Source organism: Orycteropus afer, unplaced genomic scaffold, assembly GCF_000298275.1.
Source record: "Orycteropus afer afer isolate SDZICR_OR568_19922 unplaced genomic scaffold, OryAfe1.0 scaffold00419, whole genome shotgun sequence".
Taxonomy (NCBI): Eukaryota; Metazoa; Chordata; class Mammalia; order Tubulidentata; family Orycteropodidae; genus Orycteropus; species Orycteropus afer.
Genome location: NW_006922006.1, coordinates 925959 through 944932, shown reverse-complemented (window position 1 = coordinate 944932; position 18974 = coordinate 925959).

Here is an 18974-nt window from a genome sequence, read left to right as displayed (position 1 = left end):
AAATGGATAAACAACCTGCTACATCCATACAGTGGAATACTATGCAACAATGAAGAATAAGGATGAATCCACAAATATTTCACAACATGGATGAATCAAGGGGATATAATTCTAAATGCATTAAGTCAATCACACAAGGACAAATATTGCATAAGACCACTACTATAAAAAGTAAAGAATAAATTTTCACACAGAAGACATTCTTGGATAGTTATTGGGAGGGAAAGGGAAAGAAAATCACTAACTAGACAGTTGTTGCTGTTAGGAGCTGTCCAGTCATCTCTGACTCATAGTGACCCCATGCACAGCAGAACAAAACACCACCCAGTCCCAAACCAGCTCCATGATCTTTGCTATACTTGAGACATCGCAGCAGCCACTGTGTCAATCCATCTGATTGAGGGCCTTCCCCTCTTCTGTCGACCCTCAACCTTACCAAGCATGACATCCTTCTCCAGGGAATGGTCCCTTCTGACAACATGACCAAAGTAGGTGAGACAAACTCTGGCCATTCTCGCTTCCAAGGAGCATTCCGGCTGCACTTCTTCCAGGACAGATTTGTTAGTACTTTTAGCAGTCCATGGTACTTTCAGCATCTTCATCAGTACCACAACTCAAAAGCATCAACTCTTCTTTGGTCTTCCTTATTAATTATTCAGGTCCCACGTGTATATGAGGTGAGTGAAAATATCTTGGCTTGTGTCAGGCACACCTTAGTCCTCAGGGAGACATCTTTGCTCTTTCTTCAGCACTTGAAAGAGGTCCTTTGCAGCCAATTTGCCCAGTGCTATACATTGTCTGATGTCCTGACTGCTGTTTCCATTGGCATCGATTATAGAACCAAGCAATGTGAAGTCTTTGACAACTTCAATCTTTTCTCCATTTATTGTGATGCTGCTTATTGGTCCAGTTGTGAATATTTTTGTTTTCTTTATATTGAGTTGGAATCCATACTTCAGACTCTGTTCTTCAATCTTCATCAGCAAGTGCTTCAAGTCACCCTCACTTTCAGCAAGCAATATTGTGTCATCAGCATATCACAGGTTGTTAATGATTCAATCCTGATGCCACGTTCTTCTTCATATAGTTCAGCTTCTCAGATTATTTGCTCAGCATGTAGATTGAATAAGTATGGTGAAAGGAAATAACCCTGACCCATTCCCTTCTTGATTTTAAACCATGTAGCGTCCCCTTGTTTAGATGGTCTCTAAATTCAGGAGGGATATATTCTAGGTCATATTTTGGCTCTTGTGGACTTTTTAAAAAAATTGTCTTCAACTTCAAGTTGAACTTGCATATGAGCAGTTGCTGGTCTGTTCCACAATCAGCTCCTGGCCTTGTTTTGGCTGAAGATACTGAGCTTTTCCATTGCTTCTTGCTACAGATACTGTCAATCTGATTCTTGTGTACTCCATCTGGCAAAGTGCACATGTATAGCCACTGTTTGTGTTGTTGAAAAAGGTATTTGCAATGAATAAAGTCATTGGTCTTGCAAAATTCTGTCATGCAATCTCCAGTGTTATTTCTGTCACCAAGGCCAAATTTTCCAACTACCAGTGATTCTTCCTTCTATCCAACTGTTGCATTGCAGTCACCAGTGATAACTAACACATCTTGATTGCATGTTCAGTCAGTTTCAGACTACAGAAGTTGATAAAAGTCTTCAGTTTCCTTATCTTTGGCTTTGGTGGTTGGTGCATAAATTTGAATAAGAGTTGTATTAAGTGGTCTTCCTTGTAGGCATATGGATATTATCCTATCACTGACAGCATTGTATTTAAGGACAGATCTTGAAACACTTTGTGATGATGAATGCTACACCATTCCTCTTCAAATTGTCATTCCTGGCATAGTAGATCATGTGGTTGTCTGATTCAAAATGGCCAAAGCCAGTCCATTTCAGCTCATTAATGCCTAGGATATCAATCTTTAAGAGTTCCATTTCATATGTGACAATTTCCAATTTTCCTAGATTCATACTTTGTACATTCTATGTTCTGATTATTAATGGATGTTTATAGCTGTTTCTCCTCAAATTGGGTCATGCCACGTCAGCAAATGGAGGTCCCGACAGCTTTACTTTACCCATATCATTAAGGTTGGTTCTACTCTGACGAGGCAGCTCTTTTCCAGTCATATTTTGAGTGTCTTCTGACCTATGGTGTTTATTATATAGGTTCATCTATTAATTGGCTAAGAGGTGGCCTCTGGGAGTGTCTTCATTTTCAAGTTAGAAGGTTGTCCTATGGTGCTAGTCATGGATTCCTCAAGTCTCTTTCAGACCAGTAAGTCTGGTCTTTTTTTTTTTGTTGTTGTTCTAGACATTTTACCCATTTTAATCAAGACCTTCTATTTTGGTCCTGGTTAGCATGGATGGTAGTGGTAGCTGGACACCACCTAGTTCTTCTGGTCTCAGGTTAGAGGAGGCTGTGGTTCAGGTGGGTTTTTTATCCTTTGGACAAATTGGTTCCTTGAGTCTTTGGTTTTCTTCATTCTCCTTTGCTCCAGGTGGGAAGAGACCAATAGTTGGTTCTTAGGGGCCACTCACAAGCTTTTAGGCCACTTGCAAGCTACTTAACTAGACCAGGATATAGAACATTATATTTATGAATTATGTATTACCAGCTTACCTAGATTTCCCCAAAAACCACAGTCTTTAGCCTTCAAGTCCAGTTGTCCAGTCCAAATGTCTAATTTGCTCAATACTGCCCCCTATGTGCCTATTATATATGTGTGTGCATCTGTGTGCGTGTGTGTGTGTGTGTGTGTGTGTGTGTACATACATGGGAGCTCTGGTAGCATAGTGCCTAAGGCACCTGACTGCTCACCAGAAGGCTGGCAGTTCAAACCCATCAGCCACTCCTTGGAAGACAGGTTGGGCAATCCTACTTCTGTAGTGATACTGCCTTGGAAACCCAAGGAGGGGTTGCTACAAGTTGGGGCCGACTCAATGGCAAGCAACAACAAATACATACATACGTGTTTTTTATTTATATACTTATATATTCAGCATTTACAAATTTATATGTAGAAATATCCACAACCATAGCCACACACACCTTCTCTCACCTATTTAGCATACATATTTATCTAAGTAAAACTCACAAATTATTGTTTGTTATTGCTCTTGTTGTAGGATTGCTTATGTATAGCATTTACTACCATAGTTGTTCTTTATTCTTCAATACTTCTCAGTGTCTTACTTTGCCTTGGACATGTTGTGCTGACTTCCCCCATATTGTGTATTGTTTTTCACTTCACCATAATTAACACTTTTGTACTGTGACAAGATAAAAGAGCTGAACAGAAGATTTCAAAGAGCAGCCCGAGCAGACAAAGCCAATTACTATAATGAAATGTGCAAAGACCTGGAGTTAGAAAACCAAAAGGGAAGAACATGCTCAGCATTTCTCAAGCTGAAAGAACTGAGGAAAAAATTCAAGCCTCAAGTTACAATTTTGAAAGGTTCTATGGGCAAAATAATGAATGATGCAGGAAGCATCAAAAGAAGGTGGAAGGAATACACAGAGTCACTGCACTAAAAAGAACTGGTCAATCTTCATCCATTTTAGGACATGACATATGTTCAAGAACCAGTGGTATTGAAGGAAGATGTTGAAGCTGCACTGAAGGAATTGGCGAAGAACAAGACATCAGGAATTGACATAATACCCATTGAGATGTTTCAACAAATGGATGCCCCGCTGGAGGCACTCACTTGGTTATGCTAGGAGATTTGGAAGACAGCTACCTGGCCAACTGAGTGGAAGAAATCCATATTTGCACCCTTTCCAAAGAAAGATGATCTCACAGAATGTGGAAGTTATCAAACAAGATCATTAATATCACATGCAAGTAAAATCTTACTGAAGATCATTCAAAAACAGTTGCTGCAGTATATTGACAGAGAACTTCCAGAAATGCAAGCTGGATTCAGAAGAGGGCATGGAATGAGTGATATCATAGCTGATGTCAGATGGATCTTGGCTCAAAGCAAATACCAGAAAGATGTTTACTTGTGTTTTATTGACTATGTAAAAGCATTTGATTGTGTGGATCATGACAAATTAAGGGTAACATTAAGAAGAATGGGAATTCCAGAACATTTAATTGTACTCATGAGGAACCTGTACATAGACCAGGAGACTGTCATTCAAACAGAACAAGGGGACAGTGCATGGTTTAAAATCAAGAAAGGAGTGCATCAGGGTTGTATCATTTCACCATACTTATTCAATCTATATGCTGAGCAAATAATCTGAGAAGCTGGACTGTATGAAGAAGAACATGGTATCAGGATTGGAGGAACAATCATTAGCAACCTGCAATACACTGACGACACAACATTGCTTGCTGAAAGTGAGGGTGACTTGAAGCACTTACTGATGGAGATTGAAGAATAGAATCTGCAGTATGCATTCCATCTCAATATAAAGAAAATAAAAATCCTCACAACTGGACCAATAAGCAGCATCACAATAAATGGAGAAAAGATTGAAGTTGTCAAAGACTTCACATTGCTTGGTTGTATAATCGATGCCAATGGAAGCAGCAGCCAGGACATCAGACAATGTATAGAACTGGGCAAATTGGCTGCAAAGTACCTCTTTCAAGTGCTGAAGAGCAAAGATGTCTCCTTGAGGACTAATGTGCACCTAACACAGGCTATGGTATTTTCAATCGCCTCATATGCATTTGAGAGCTGGACAATGAATAAGGAAGACTGAAGAAGAGTTGATGCTTTTGAGTTGTGGTGCTGGTGAAGAATGCTGAAAGTACTATGGACTGCTAAAAGAACTAACAAATCTGTCCTGGAAGAAGTGCAGCTGGAATGCTCCTTGGAAGCAAGAATGGCCAGGATCCGTCTCACCTACTTTGGTCATGTTGTCAGAAGGGACCATTCCCTGGAGAAGGATGCCATGCTTGGTAAGGTTGAGGATCAAAAAAAGAAGGAAGGCCTTCAATGAGATGGATTGACACAGTGGCTGCGGCAGTGGGCTCAAGTATGGCAAGGATCGTGGAGCTGGTGCGGGACTGGTGGTGTTTTGTTCTGCTGTGCATGAGGTTGCTATGAATCAGAGATGACTGGATGGAACCTAACAGCAATGTAAAATAAATAGTAACACCTGGGAAGAATGTGCTCCTTAGAACAATCAAGTATATGCAGGAAAAAAAAAAAAAAAGAGCAACATCTGCTCACAATCCACGACCGGAAGGCCCAGGGAAACCCAGGGAGGAAAAGGGAGAATGCTGACACAGTGCCGAGATTGAAACCAATTTGTGTACGAATTGTTGACTGGAAACTAACTCACTGTGTAAATTTTCACCTAAAGCACAACAAAATGTTAAAAAATTTTCATAGAGATGGGAGAAATTTTGTTATCAAGAGGACTTGATAAAAGCTGCCTCCTGTCACTGTTTTTTTCTCCTGTGTGCCACTGCAGGGACCCTGGTGGTGCAGTGGTTACTCACTCAGTTGCTAATCGAAAGCTTGGCAGTTGAACCCACCAGATGTTCTGTGGGAGAGAGATGTGGCAGTCTGCTTCTGTAAAGATTTACAGCCCTGCAAATCCTACATGACAGTTCTGCCATGTCCTGCAGGGTCACTGTGAGTCAGAATCAACCTGAAGGCTGTGGGTTTTGGTGCCCCAGAAGACACCGCCAGTGCATTTTTGAGAGCTTTTAAACAAATTATATATATATATATATAAATGTCATCAAAAGACAAGCTTCACTTTTCTGGAAAATGCAAGTTTGAATTAGCTGGGGAAAAATACTTATGTCGTCCTTCTAGGATGGTCTGATGTTTATTTCATTTAACATCCAGTCAACATTTATCAAGTCCCCGTTGTGTGTGAGGCACTGGGCAATGTGAGGAATGATGCAAGGTGTTGGCAGCTCCTGCCCCCAAGGTCACCTTTCAGTTAGAGAAGGACCAGGAAATCTGTCCCAACTCAAGGTGGCATCTGAAAACCAGGGTTGAGGAAGAAGAGAGATCATTCCACTTGCAATATTTTTCCAGAGGGGGAAATCCATTCTTGATTTTCAATACATTAGTTTGTTTTGCTTCATAATAACTTAAACTGATAATGAATTCCTAAGGTGTTACCCATTGACTCTGTAAAGTCTGAAATTTGTTGTTTTAGAAACTGTTGTTCTTGTTAGTTGCTGTCTAAGTGATTCTGGCTCACGCTAACTCCATGTGTCACACACTAGAAATGCTTCATAGGGCTTTCTTGGCTGTAAAATTGACAAGGGAGATTGTCAGGCTTTTCTTCCCTGGTGGCACTCGGTGGCCTCAAACTGTCAACCTTTTAGGTTAGCAGTTGTCAGCAAACCAATTGCGCCACCTAAGGACTTTTTAGGAAACCACCTGCCATTGTTATAGAGACCCTGTAGGACAGAGTAGAACTGCTTCATAGGGTTTCCTAGACTAACCTTTACAGGAACAGAGTGGCTAGTGGGTTTGCACTGTCTGCCTTTTGGTTTAACCACTGAACCACCAGGGCTACAACATGGCTAATAACCAAAAACAAAACCAAACTCACTGCCATCAAGTCAGATCCAACTCATAGTGCCCCTCCTTGGGTTTCTGAGGCAGTATCACTACAGAAGTAGATTGCCCAATCTTCCTTCCCAGGAGTGGCTGGTGGGTTTGAACCCCCAGCCTTCTGGTTAGCAGTCAAATGCCTTATTCACCATGCCACCAGAGCTCCTTAAATTAATGATGTAATACCTGAAAATTGGAAAATCTTGTTTAAGTGGAGCATAAAAACTTTAAAGAAAACTTATTTAGTATCCAAGTCCTTTGAAATTTAGAAATTTCTGCTTCACTGCTTAATTTTAAAGAACCATAAATAAAACTAGGTTACCTTTCAGGCAAGCTCTTAATTTAGTAGCTAAAAATATAAAAATTGAAAGACACATTTTCTTTTGAGAGATCAGTTGATCTGGCCATGAGGGAGGTCAGAGATTTATTCAAAAGGTATGAATGGGATGCTTCTTAAACTGGCCATCCTCTTCTTCCCTGTGTAATCACTTGCATCTCAGATTGTCGTGACAACATCTTCATCTGCTTCTGATGTACATAATCTCCACTGTCACTGAGTCAATTCTGACTCATAGCAACCCTACAGGACAGAGTAGAACTGCCCCACAGGATTTTCAAAGCTGTAAATCTTTACGGAAGCTCACCTTTCTCACACCAGAGCAGCTGTGGGTTTGAATTACTGACTTCCTGGTTAGCAGCCAAGTGTTTTAACCACCACCCCACTATGTCCATGTATTAGATATATCTAACACTAGCCAAGAAATCCATGACACTGGGAAATGTTTGTCTCCTCTGCATGGCATGCTCATTTCTTCTTACTGATCTGAGTCTTTTTGCCAAAGTGGGCCAGAATCAAGAGGCAAAAGATCCTAAAACACTGTGCATTAATTAAATCGTTACGTCAACACATACTTACTGATCTACTCTGCACCATGCACTAGTGGCAGCAAGGGGCTTCTCATCTCCGGGCCTCGGTTTTATCCCCACCTGGGTTGGGCATGCAGACCTTCTCACTTATGAGGGTGATCTCTAGAGAACCTGAGCACTTTTGCTTCTTCACAGTTTAGGGATTTTAGTCTTGAGAACTGGCTGCTGCCCTTGTTGTTGTTGGGTGCCATCGAGTTGGTTCTGATTTACAGCAGCCTCACACACAACAGAATGAAACGTTGCCCAGGCCTTGCACCATTCTCAGTCATTGCTATGTTCGAGCCCATTGTTACAGCCACTGTGTCAATTCACTTCATTGAGGGTCTTCCTCTTTTTCAGTGACCCTCTGTTTTACCTCACATGGAGTTCTTCTCCAGGGGTTGCTCCTTTAGAATATGTTAGTTCCTAGCACAAATGGACTCTCAGTGTTTTCCTTGCATCACCTTTCCTGACTTTCTCTCACTTTCCTGCATTGAATGTGGGAACATACTTTAGACCAGCACACTGTGAACCTTTTTAGGTGGGGAATAATTTTAATGTGGGAAACAAGTATTTGACAAGGCAGTTGCTTATCGTACTTCAAAAAGGGCAAGGAGGCCACATGTTCTGACCTCCTCTAACCTTACAAGAGGAAGACAGGATTACCAGCAGTAACCCAAGGCCTATTCCTACAAGGCCAGACATGCTGCCTCCCTCCAGCCCTTTCACCAACCGTTCCTCCCAAAGCACCCACCACCTCTCTCCTGGGTTCGATAATTCACTGCAGTGGCCACACAGAGGTCACAGATTATGGGATTTATTAGGGAAGCACCACAGGCTACAATTCAAGTTCAGGAAAAAATGCTCAGTCTCTCTCCCAGCCCACCGTCCCTCAGCCAACAGTCTCTCACAGTCTCTTTCCCAGCAGTGCTGGTCCCTCGGTGTCTCACTCAGCAATGCGTGTCTCTTGTGTCTCTCTCCCAGCAACTCGTGTCTCAGGAGCCTGTGTCTCTTTCAGCAGCACGTGTCTCTTTCGGCAGCACGTCTTCCTCAACCAGCAGTCAGAGAGAGAGTTCTGCCTCTAGGAGACCTCCTTTTGAGCCTGGCAGGGTGGTCAAACTAGCCAATCATAGCATCAGAACTCTAAGCACCTGAGAGAGAGTGGGCACCTCCCAGAACATTGTTTTGTGCCACTCCCAACAGAAATACTCTAGGTGGACACCTTCAGCAATCAGGAGCTCCTCAGTTGCTCATAGAAAATCCCACCTTGGAGTTTACAAAGACTTATGGGTAGAAAAGCCACACAAAGTAATTTACTACAGCGCACGTACTTTGATGCCAAATACAATAATAAAGCATATTAGGTTACGTGAAAGACCCTTGCACCCAAGGGATTGTCCAAAGAATCAGTGGATACATTGCTCCTCAGGAGGAAGCAACAAAGAGTGACATTGCTTTGGAGGAAACATGAGCCTTTTAATATAGGGCTAAGTACAGGAGGGTCACCTGCAGAACTCCTGTCCATTCTTCAGGATTTCTAAGTCATAGAATAGATATGTTTTTAACTTTACAAGAACTACCTGTTTTCTAAAGTGGTTGTACCATTTTGCACTTCCATCTGCAGTGTATGAGTGATCCATTTGCTCCGCAGTCTCACCAGCATTTGGTATTGTCAATTTTAAATTGTAGACATTTTAGGACCATGTGGTGTTTTCTCATTGTAGTTTTCAGTTTTCATTTCCCTGAAGACTAATCACTTTAAAGACTTTTTTGTGTGAGTATTGAGATCATTTATACATTGTCTTTTATGAAGTGTCTGGTCAAGGTTTTTTCAATTTTTATTGGGTTGTTTATCTTTTTATTATTTATGATTATATATCTTCATATATATTCTAGATACAAATTCTTTTTCAAATACACATATTGCCCATATTTTTCTCCCATTATTGGTTATCTATTAATATAGATAAAGAATGTGGAAATTCCAATAGACTGCGGAAATTATTTTTAAAAAATCACTAATATCACTCACAAGTAAAATCTTGCTGAAGATAATTATAAAATGGTTGCAGCATATATTGGCAGGGAACTTCCAAAAATGCAAGGTAGATTCAGAAAAGGACATGGAACAAGGGATATCATTGCTGATGTCAGATGGATCTTGGCTGAAAGCAAAGAATACCAGAAAGATGTCTACCTGTGTTTTATTGAATATGCAGAGTCATTCGACTGTATGGCTCATAACAAATTATGGATAACATTGTGAAGAATGGGAGTTCCAGAACACTTAATTGTGTTAATGAGGAACCTGTGCATAGACCAAGAGGCAGTCGTTCAAACAGAACAAGGGGATACTGCATGGTTTAAAATAAGGAAAGGTATATGTCAGGGTTGTATCCTTTCACCATACTTGTTCAATCAGCATGATGAACAAATAATCTGAGAAGCTAGACTATATGAAGAAGAACCATTAACAATCTGCTATATGCAGATGACACAGCTTCACTTGCTGAAAGTGAAGAGGACTTGAAGCACTTACTGATGAAGGTCAGAGTACAGCCTTCAGTATAGATTACACCTGATGTAAAGAACACAAAAATCCTCACAACTGGACCAGTAAACAACATATTGATAAACAGAGAAAAGATTGAAGTTATTGGGGATTTCATTTTACTTAGATCCACAGTCAATACTGATGGAAGCAGCAGTCAGGAAATCAGATGTTGTATTGCATCAGGAAAATCTGCTGCAAAATACTTCTTTCTTTTTTAATTTTTTATTGTGATTTAGGTGAAAGTTTACAGAGCAAATTCATTTTCCACACAGCAGTTCAAACACATTTTGTTTCATGACATTGACTGCAAGCCCCATAATGTAGCATCTCTTCCCACTACCTCCCTGTGGTTCTTCTACCCTGTGTCTTTCTTTCCTATGCATTCCTGTTCCCTGAAATATCTCCCTGTGAAAATACTGCCTTTTAGTTCTCCCATGATTGATCATTCTAAGGAGTGTATCTACCAGATATAAATGTTCACACTGTATGTCTGTCTATTGTTTGGCTGGAAGTCACAGGAGTAAGTTCAATTTCAGGCTTGAAGGGTAACTAGGGGCCATGGTCTTGGGGGTTTCACCAGGCTTTATCAGACCAGTGAACCTGGTCTTTCAAAGAGCTCTTTAACGTGTTAAGAAACAAAGACATCACTTTGAAGACTAAGGTGGCCCTAACCCAAGCCATGATATTTTCAGTTGCCTCATATGCATGTGAAAGGTGGACAGTGTATAAGGAAGACTGAAGAAAAGTTGATGTCTTTAAATTGTTGGTGTTGGTGGAGAAAATACCATACACTGCCAGAAGAACAAACAAATCTGTCCTGGAAGAAGTGCAGCTGGTAAACTCCTTGGAAGTGAGAATGGCCAGACTTTGTCATGCTGTCAGAAGAGACATTCCCATGGAGAAGGATGTCACATTTGGTAAAGAGGAGGGTCAAGCGAAAAAGGGGAAGACCCTCAATGAGTTGGACTGACACGGTGGCTGCAATGATGAGTTCAAGCATAGCAAGGATTGCGAGGATGGCACAAGACTGGGTGATGTTTCATTCTGTTTGTTGTGCAAACATTCATTACGAGTCAGAGCTGACTCGATGGCACCTAACAACAGTAACAACATTAATATTCTTAATAGTGTCTTCTGATGATGTAAAATTTACTGCTTTTTTCTTTTGTGATTTGGCCTTCTGGGTCATATTTATAACATCTTTGCCTCTTCTAAGTAGACATATCAAGGATTGGAATATCTAATATTGTTAAAATTTTAATTCTACCCAAGTTGGTCTACAGAATCACTGTAATCTCAATAAAACCACATTAAATTTTTGTTTGCTTGTTTGTGTTTTTAGAAATGAATAATCTGATTCCAAAATTTATACAGAAATTCAAAGGACATATACTAGCCAAAATAGTCTTGGAAAAGACAAAGCTGGAAGATTTACATTACATGTTTTCAATACTTGCCATCAAGCTGTAGTAATCAAGATGGTCAGTTATTGGAATATAAATAGGTAGGTCAATGGAACAGAATACAGTGACAAATACAGTCAATTAATTCTTAACAAAGTTTCAAAAACATACAATGAGAAAAGACAAGTTTTATTCCAAATACTGTTGAAGCAATTAAATATCCATATGGAAAAAAATTTACCTTAATTTGCTCTCTCACAGAATGTAAAAAAATTAATTTGAGATGGATCATAGAGTACAAAAACAAACACAGGAACTCTAAATATTATAATATGAAACTCATACTTATTTATTTTTAAGTCTAATTTACATATGGAGAATATAATTCACTGGATTTTTTTTTTTTTTTTGTCAAAAAAGATGTATCGTTTCTGAATGAACCATTAGTAGCAAATAATAATAGTAATGGAAATAATTCCAAAGAAATGAAGATTAAAGTGTTCCTACTAGTTTACTCAGAAATATGATTCCTCGTAGATAGAGTTCAATTTTATTGCCATATTGATGGTGACGTAGTCAAAAGCACATTTTGTCATTTGCAGAGATGGACTAAGAAAGCTATAGAAACATATGCAATAGCTCTATACAAATCATAAAGAAATACTTTCAAAGAATTCTTTGCAGGAAAAATAAAAAAGCTTATAGAAAGAAAAAGAGAAAAGAAATTGGTCACAAAGATACACAGGGAGAACACCAAGTGATGGTAGAGACCGAAAGTGGAGTGATGCATCTACAAGCCAAAGAATATCAAAGATTGCTGGCGACCACCAGAAGCTAGGAAGAGGCAAGGGAAGTTCCTTGCCTAGAACCTTCAGAGGGACCATGGTCCTGCCGACACCTTGGTTTCACACTTCTCACCTCCAGAATTATGAGAGAATAACTTTCTGTTTTTCAGGCAAAAACAAACAAACAAACAAACAAAACAGAAACATATGTTCAATATCTTATAAATATTAGACTTTATGGGATTCTTATAAAAGGTACCATTGCATGTTGTTGTCAAGACTGAAAAATGTACAATTGTTGAAATAGTAGCTAAAGACTTCATGTGAGACATTTGTTTGGAAATGGTGCACCTGTCGCCAAAAAGTAGATCAAGAAATGTAGATCCCTTTCCAATAACAACATACTTTTTTGTGCTCAGGAACTGTCTAATAATATGGAAGAGCAATTCATGGAAAAAGCAAACAACACCAGCCAGGAACTTTCCATTGCCAACTTGATGAATGTCCAGACATTGGTAACGTGGAAATTATTTTAGCATATGGACAATTTAAGCTTGTTGGTGCTATGAAGGAAATACTTCTCTGCTCCATTGCCAAGAAATAGAGGTAGTTCAAAATTGTACAAAAATATGAAAAGTTACATTGCCAACTAAATTGTGAAGGCATATGTCTTGAAAGAGAATCTACAAAGACAGGAACCAGTCTTGGAATTGTAGAGCAGTTACGCACTGTCACCACTATGTAAATCAATGCATTGCTTAAGTCATTAAGAAGTTCTTGCTTTAAAAAAAGTCAGCTGAAATAGTGTGCTTGATGACAGTGAAAATTGAAAATTTTTAAAGGGGAAATGATTTAAATGTCATATATTCTTTTTATTATTATGTGATAATACAGAAATTGAAGGAGACTAGTGGCACAATGGTTAAGCATGTGGCTGTAAACCATACGTTTGGCCATTCGAGCCCACTAGACACTCTAGGAGGAAGCTGTGACAGTCCCCTTTCATAAAGGTGACAGCCCTGGAAAGCCTATGGGACAATTCTGCTCTGTCCTGTAGGGACGCTATGGTTGGAATCAACTTGATGTCACACAACAAAAACCATATGGAAATTCATATTAATAATCCACATTACATATTCAATGACACTTGTTCTTGAAGAGAAAAGTTCTGTGGAGGTTGTTAGAATTGTGGAAAAGACTTTTAGTGTTTTTGCAACAGAAGGAACTGTTTTACCTGGGGTTTTAGAAATGTGAATTAGACATTCTTTCTTAGTTATTTAATATCTTTGGCATTTTCAATTATCTTAATACTTCCATGCAAAGAATGAATACAGTATGCTTCTCATGGAAGACAAGATCAAAGCACAGAAACAAAAGTTAAAATCTTGGAAGAAAAGAATTTCTAAAGAGTGTGGTTATGTTTTACTCCAAAATTAAATTACATTTATCAGTCCAGTCATTTAGCTTGATATTACTCATCTGTGAAATGTTGTCACCTTATGCATTTGTCTATAAAGGCTATTTTGAATTTCATTTTTCATAAAAAAAAAAGCCATGAACTGGAAATTCATGAACCAGGAATCCATTTATTTCATCAAGAGATAATTTAGATTTGACATTTTGCAGGACAAATTATTGGGACTGATGATTGATGAAAGAGTGAAGGATAATTTTGAAGATACAGCATCATTTATTTAATTTCAGATAAAAGTTTTTGAAAATAAATATTCTAAATTTGCTAAAATTGCTTTAACACCTCTTCCTAAATTGTTGTCAATATATTTCTAACAGACAAATGTATCTGCAATGAGTATTACTAAAATTAAACAGAGAAACAACCGTGGGAGTAGCATTCTCACCAACTCATTCTAGTATGTACATTAACAAACAAAAAGCAAATATATTTTATACATTAAAAGCTCTAAATATGTTTAATATAGCTGTACATATGTTCCTGGGCAGTGCAAATGGTTAACTGTTCAACTACTAGCTGAAAGATTGGCAGTTCAAATCAGAGACACCTTGGAAGACAGGTCTGGCCATCTTCTGAAATGTCACAGCCTTGAAAACCCTGTTGAGTGCAGTTCTACTGTGCACATGAGGGATAGCCTTGACTCAGTGGCAACTAATAACAACAATTGTAAATGGAATTGCTTCCTTTATTTCTTTTCCAGAAAATTCATTGCTGATATATAGAAATCCAGGTGATTTTTTTTGTCCTGACCTTGAATTCTGTTGGTTTGCTGAATTCATTTATTAGCTCTGGCAGCTTTCTTTAATAACCACTCATTTTTTGTTTTTTGTTTTCTTTTTATGAATGTCTATCCTCCATTAACTTACGAGCATCTAGCATATTTACTGTAAAGTTTTTATGTTGTTGTTGTTGTTAGGTGCTGTCGAGTCGGCCCCGATTAATAGAGACCTTATGTCCAACAGAATGAAACACTGCCCAGTCACGCACCAGCCTACACAATCCTTGCCCATCATGGCAGCCACTGTGTCCATCCATCTCGTTGAGGGCCTCCCCCACCTCCTCCTTTTTTTTTTTTTTTTGCAGACCTTCCACTTGACCAAGCATGATATCCTTCTTTAGGGTCCCTTCTGACAACATGATCAAGGTTGGTGAGATGAAGTCTGGCCATTCTCGTTTTCAAGGAACATTCTGGCTGCACTTCCTCTGGACAGCTCTCCCAGGACAAGTTTTCATACTGTTCTATTATTCATCTTCTTTTTGCATACAGTATTTATTCTCTCCTGACCCTGACTTATTTATTGAATTTCTTGGCTCTATGTTATGGATTAAATACCCCTGTATTTGAGATTCACTTTTTCTTTTGAGAGCCCATCTCATGTTGGGGTATTTTGTTTTCTCTTACTTATCTAAGTTCTCTTTTAGTGGTTTTTCAGTTGTAATGGCCAGAATCTTACATTTTATGTTAGTGATACAGGTATTTCAGCAGCAGATGTCTTGGCCCCATTTCTTCATCAAGTGGGTGACCATTTCTCTTCCTTCTCTAGGCATGTGGACTGATGCTGGAGAGAAACCAAGTAGATGTCCATAGATTTCATTCAGCACCCACTTATGGGCAGGAAGTACATCCAGACTTCCTGCATTTTGCAAGGAGCCTATCAGTGGTACTCACGGGTTATGTTTGCTCCTTGTTTCCCCAGGGATGTTGCTATCAAGGGCCTCGCAGCTTACTCTGGTCCCAGACATCACTAGGTCAGAGGCTCATTTCTCACTCACCATTGTGGCTTCCTGCATTTTCTAGACCACAGATATTTGTATATATTTTTGAGCACAACATGTATGTCTAAAAACACATTGTATATAATTTATCTGTGCTTAGAGTTGTGGAGGAAGATTTTTCTCAGAATTTTAAATGGGAATCTTTCTGATGGAATTCCTTTCATTCCAAAGAACAATATTGAAATCATAACCAGTGGATTACCTTCCAAATGTTCTAATCTCCAATAGTGCAATCCTTGAATAACATGGTATTTGTTCAGAAGCATTTGCCTGTGTAATCATGCTGGCTGACACACTCGTGACTGAATCAAAAGTGGGCATGCACTCTACTTGATGAGTTCTATCGAAGTGGCTCCTACACACTGAGAAGAAGCAACTCTTCTCACAAGATAAGCGGAATATTTTCTCATGTCCTCATTCAATCAGTATTCTCTCTGCATTGCCCTTCCTCTCCTTTTCATTCTCTGCCTCCTTTCTCAAAAATTAACACTGTCCTGGGAAAGCCACTGATAAAATGCACACATGCTACTGCAAAGCACAAATGTTTCTCTCCCATTGGAATATTGGAGAGGAATAATTTTATTACATAGCTCACAGAGAACTTTGAAACATGACGAGATTATATGGTGTATGTGTGGCTGTGTATGTGTGTTTTGGGGAGTAGTGCCACTGAAGATCACTCACATCATTATTATTTGAAGTATTCTTTTCATTTATACTTTAGCACTACTGATGAGAGGTAGCAGTCTTGCATACAATCCTCTGTTCTCAACATATTTCCTGTGAATCTCAAAGGGGGGAAGAATAAGATGAGCCTGCGGCTGAGGTCACACTGTCCAACTTGTTTTGACTAACTCGATTAAACAAAGTCAGGCAGAGAAATCCTGTCCTTGTTATGGTCCTTGACCCCATAAAGGTGCCTTCCAGGTGGAGGCAGTATAAGAACACAAGTCCAGTTTAAAAAGTTCGAGCTCTTCAATGAGAGGAGGAAACAGGGAAGCTGTTCCAAAGCAGACAACATACAGAAGAATGGTTCTGTCCTCTCTTCATTACTTTTCCAAACAAAATAATGAAAATATACAGCCTTTACTTATTTCTTAATAGTATACCAAGCACCATGTTAAGTGTCTAAAATGTGCCATTTCATTAAACGTCACCCTAACCCTATGAAAAACCAAACCAAACACATTGCCATTGAGTCGTTTCTGACTCATAATGACCCCTCCTTGGGTTTCCAAGGTGGTATCACTACAGAAGTAGATTGCCCAACCTTCCTTCCGAGGAGTGGCTGGTGGGTTTGAACCACCAGCCTTCTGGTTAGCAGTCAAGTGCCTTAGACACTATGCTACCAGAGCTCCCAACCCTATGAAGTAGGTTCTATTATCATCGCCCATTTTGCAGATGAGGTAAATGAGACACAGATTTATCAATGCAACGTATAGTGTATCCTCTCAAGGTGCTTGCTCTTGATCATCATACTCACACAATTTAAAGATACTTGTTCAGCATGAAGAATTCATACTGGATGTATGTCTAGCCCAGTTTATAAGTATTTTAAGCATATTCACTTTAAAGTTTTCTTTATGCTTGTAAGACAGTTAGTGATTTCTTTTCTGAATGTTTGTTATTTTAATGAAAATTCTTTAGAGAAAAAGCAGGCTTGTTCTTGCAGTCTGGCTTTGCAAGGAGTGACAACCCACTTTGTGAGGCTCCCATGAGGAAGAACAACTCCCACTGTTATCAAAATAGAGAGTATCTAGCACGGTGCCTGAATCACAGTGAGTGTTCTCAATAGATGCCAGTTCCCATCCCCTCTGTTTATCTTTCTTGCCGCAGGCCAATGGAGATGGATAACAGGTGTCGTTTTCTTCTACTCCATCTCCATTAAACCAAAAAAACCAAACCAAACTCACTGCTGTCCAGTTGGTTCTGACTCACAGTGACCCCTCCTTGGGTTTCTGAGGCACCACCTCTACGGAAATAGATTGCCCAATCTTCCTTCCGAAGAGTGGGCTTGCCCCCCGAGCCTTCTGGTTAGCAGTCAAATGCCTTAGGCACTAGAGGTGTTTCTGTAAGGATTTAAGACACTGCCATCTAAATTCTCTTGATTGATCAGACTCAAACTAGTTGTTCTTTATTTCCTGAATTTGTGATGGGCCAGAAATATCCCCAACTCTGCTGGGTAGTTGTCAGGCTTTATCCTGAGATTTAGGTATTGGGTTCAGTGAGTGAGAAGGTACCTGGTTTATATCTCTGTAAGATGTGGGAAGAAAGACAGTTGTGTGGTGATGAGAGATGCCCCCTCTCTGGACACATACAACAAGCAGCTCTTGAATCCTATGATCAGGCATTAGAGATCTAGCTTGGTGCTGACATATCCATTCATTTCATTTCCCCTTCCTCTCACATATTCATTCATTTGTTCACACACCTAATCATTTAGTCACTCTTTTACTCATTAATTAATTCACACATTCATTTTAGCATTTAATGATTCCTATTAAAAAAAAAAAAAAAATCCAGGAGTCCCTGGGTAGCCCAGATGGTTAGGTAAGTGCTCAACTGCTAACGGAAAGGTTGGCTATTTGAACCCACCCAGAGCCAGCTCAGAAGAAAGCCCAATGATTTTCTGAAAAGTCACAGCGATGAAAACCCATAGGAAGCACAGTTGTACTCTGACACACGTGAGGTTGCCCTGAGTTGGAACTGACTTTGCTCAAGGGCATCAGGCAGTAGTCGCATTTGTTGTTGTTAGGTGCCACTGAGTTATTTTCAACTCACAGTGACTCCATATGACAAAGTAGAGCAGCCCCAGATGATATAATCTTCACAGAAGCAGACTGCCAAGTCTTTCTCTTGCAGAGCTGCTGGGTGGGTTTGAAATGCCAGTCTTTCTGTTAGCAGTTGAGTGCTTAACCATTTGTGCCACCAGGGCTCCACAGAGTACTAGCAGTAGTGGTGGTATAAAAAAACCAAGCCTGGTAGAGGATGAGACAGAGGATGAGAGAGAGAGAGATGACCTGATGTCCATCCTCAAACTCAAAGTCAAACACTGCCAGTGAGTCTATTCCAATTGATAGCGACCCCCATTGGGTGTCCAAGGCTGTAAATCTTTATGGAAGCAGACTGCCTCAGCTTTCTTCCATGGAGTGGCTGGTGGGTTTGAATTACCCACCTTTTAGGTAGCAGCCAAATGCCTTAACCATCAGACCATGAGGAACTTACAATTCCCATTAGATGCCACATTCAGAGCTCATTTTTTAACATTTAGGAAGCCTCATGTTGGCTTTCTGGTTTTGCTTGTGCATGAGGGAACCACTTTGGGTGACCCCGGATATTAGTTCCTGTCTCTGTGGTACACAAGAAAGGAGCCCTTCTCACTATTAATCTTGAATTTATTATCTTATTAGAAGTCAACGTCACCCTAGTAGTTTGGTAGAGGACTGGAGCTCATTTTGCTGCTCCCGATGCTTCCATTCCCAGAAAATAATCCTGAAAGAAACTTCTGGTTACAGTCATTGCTTAC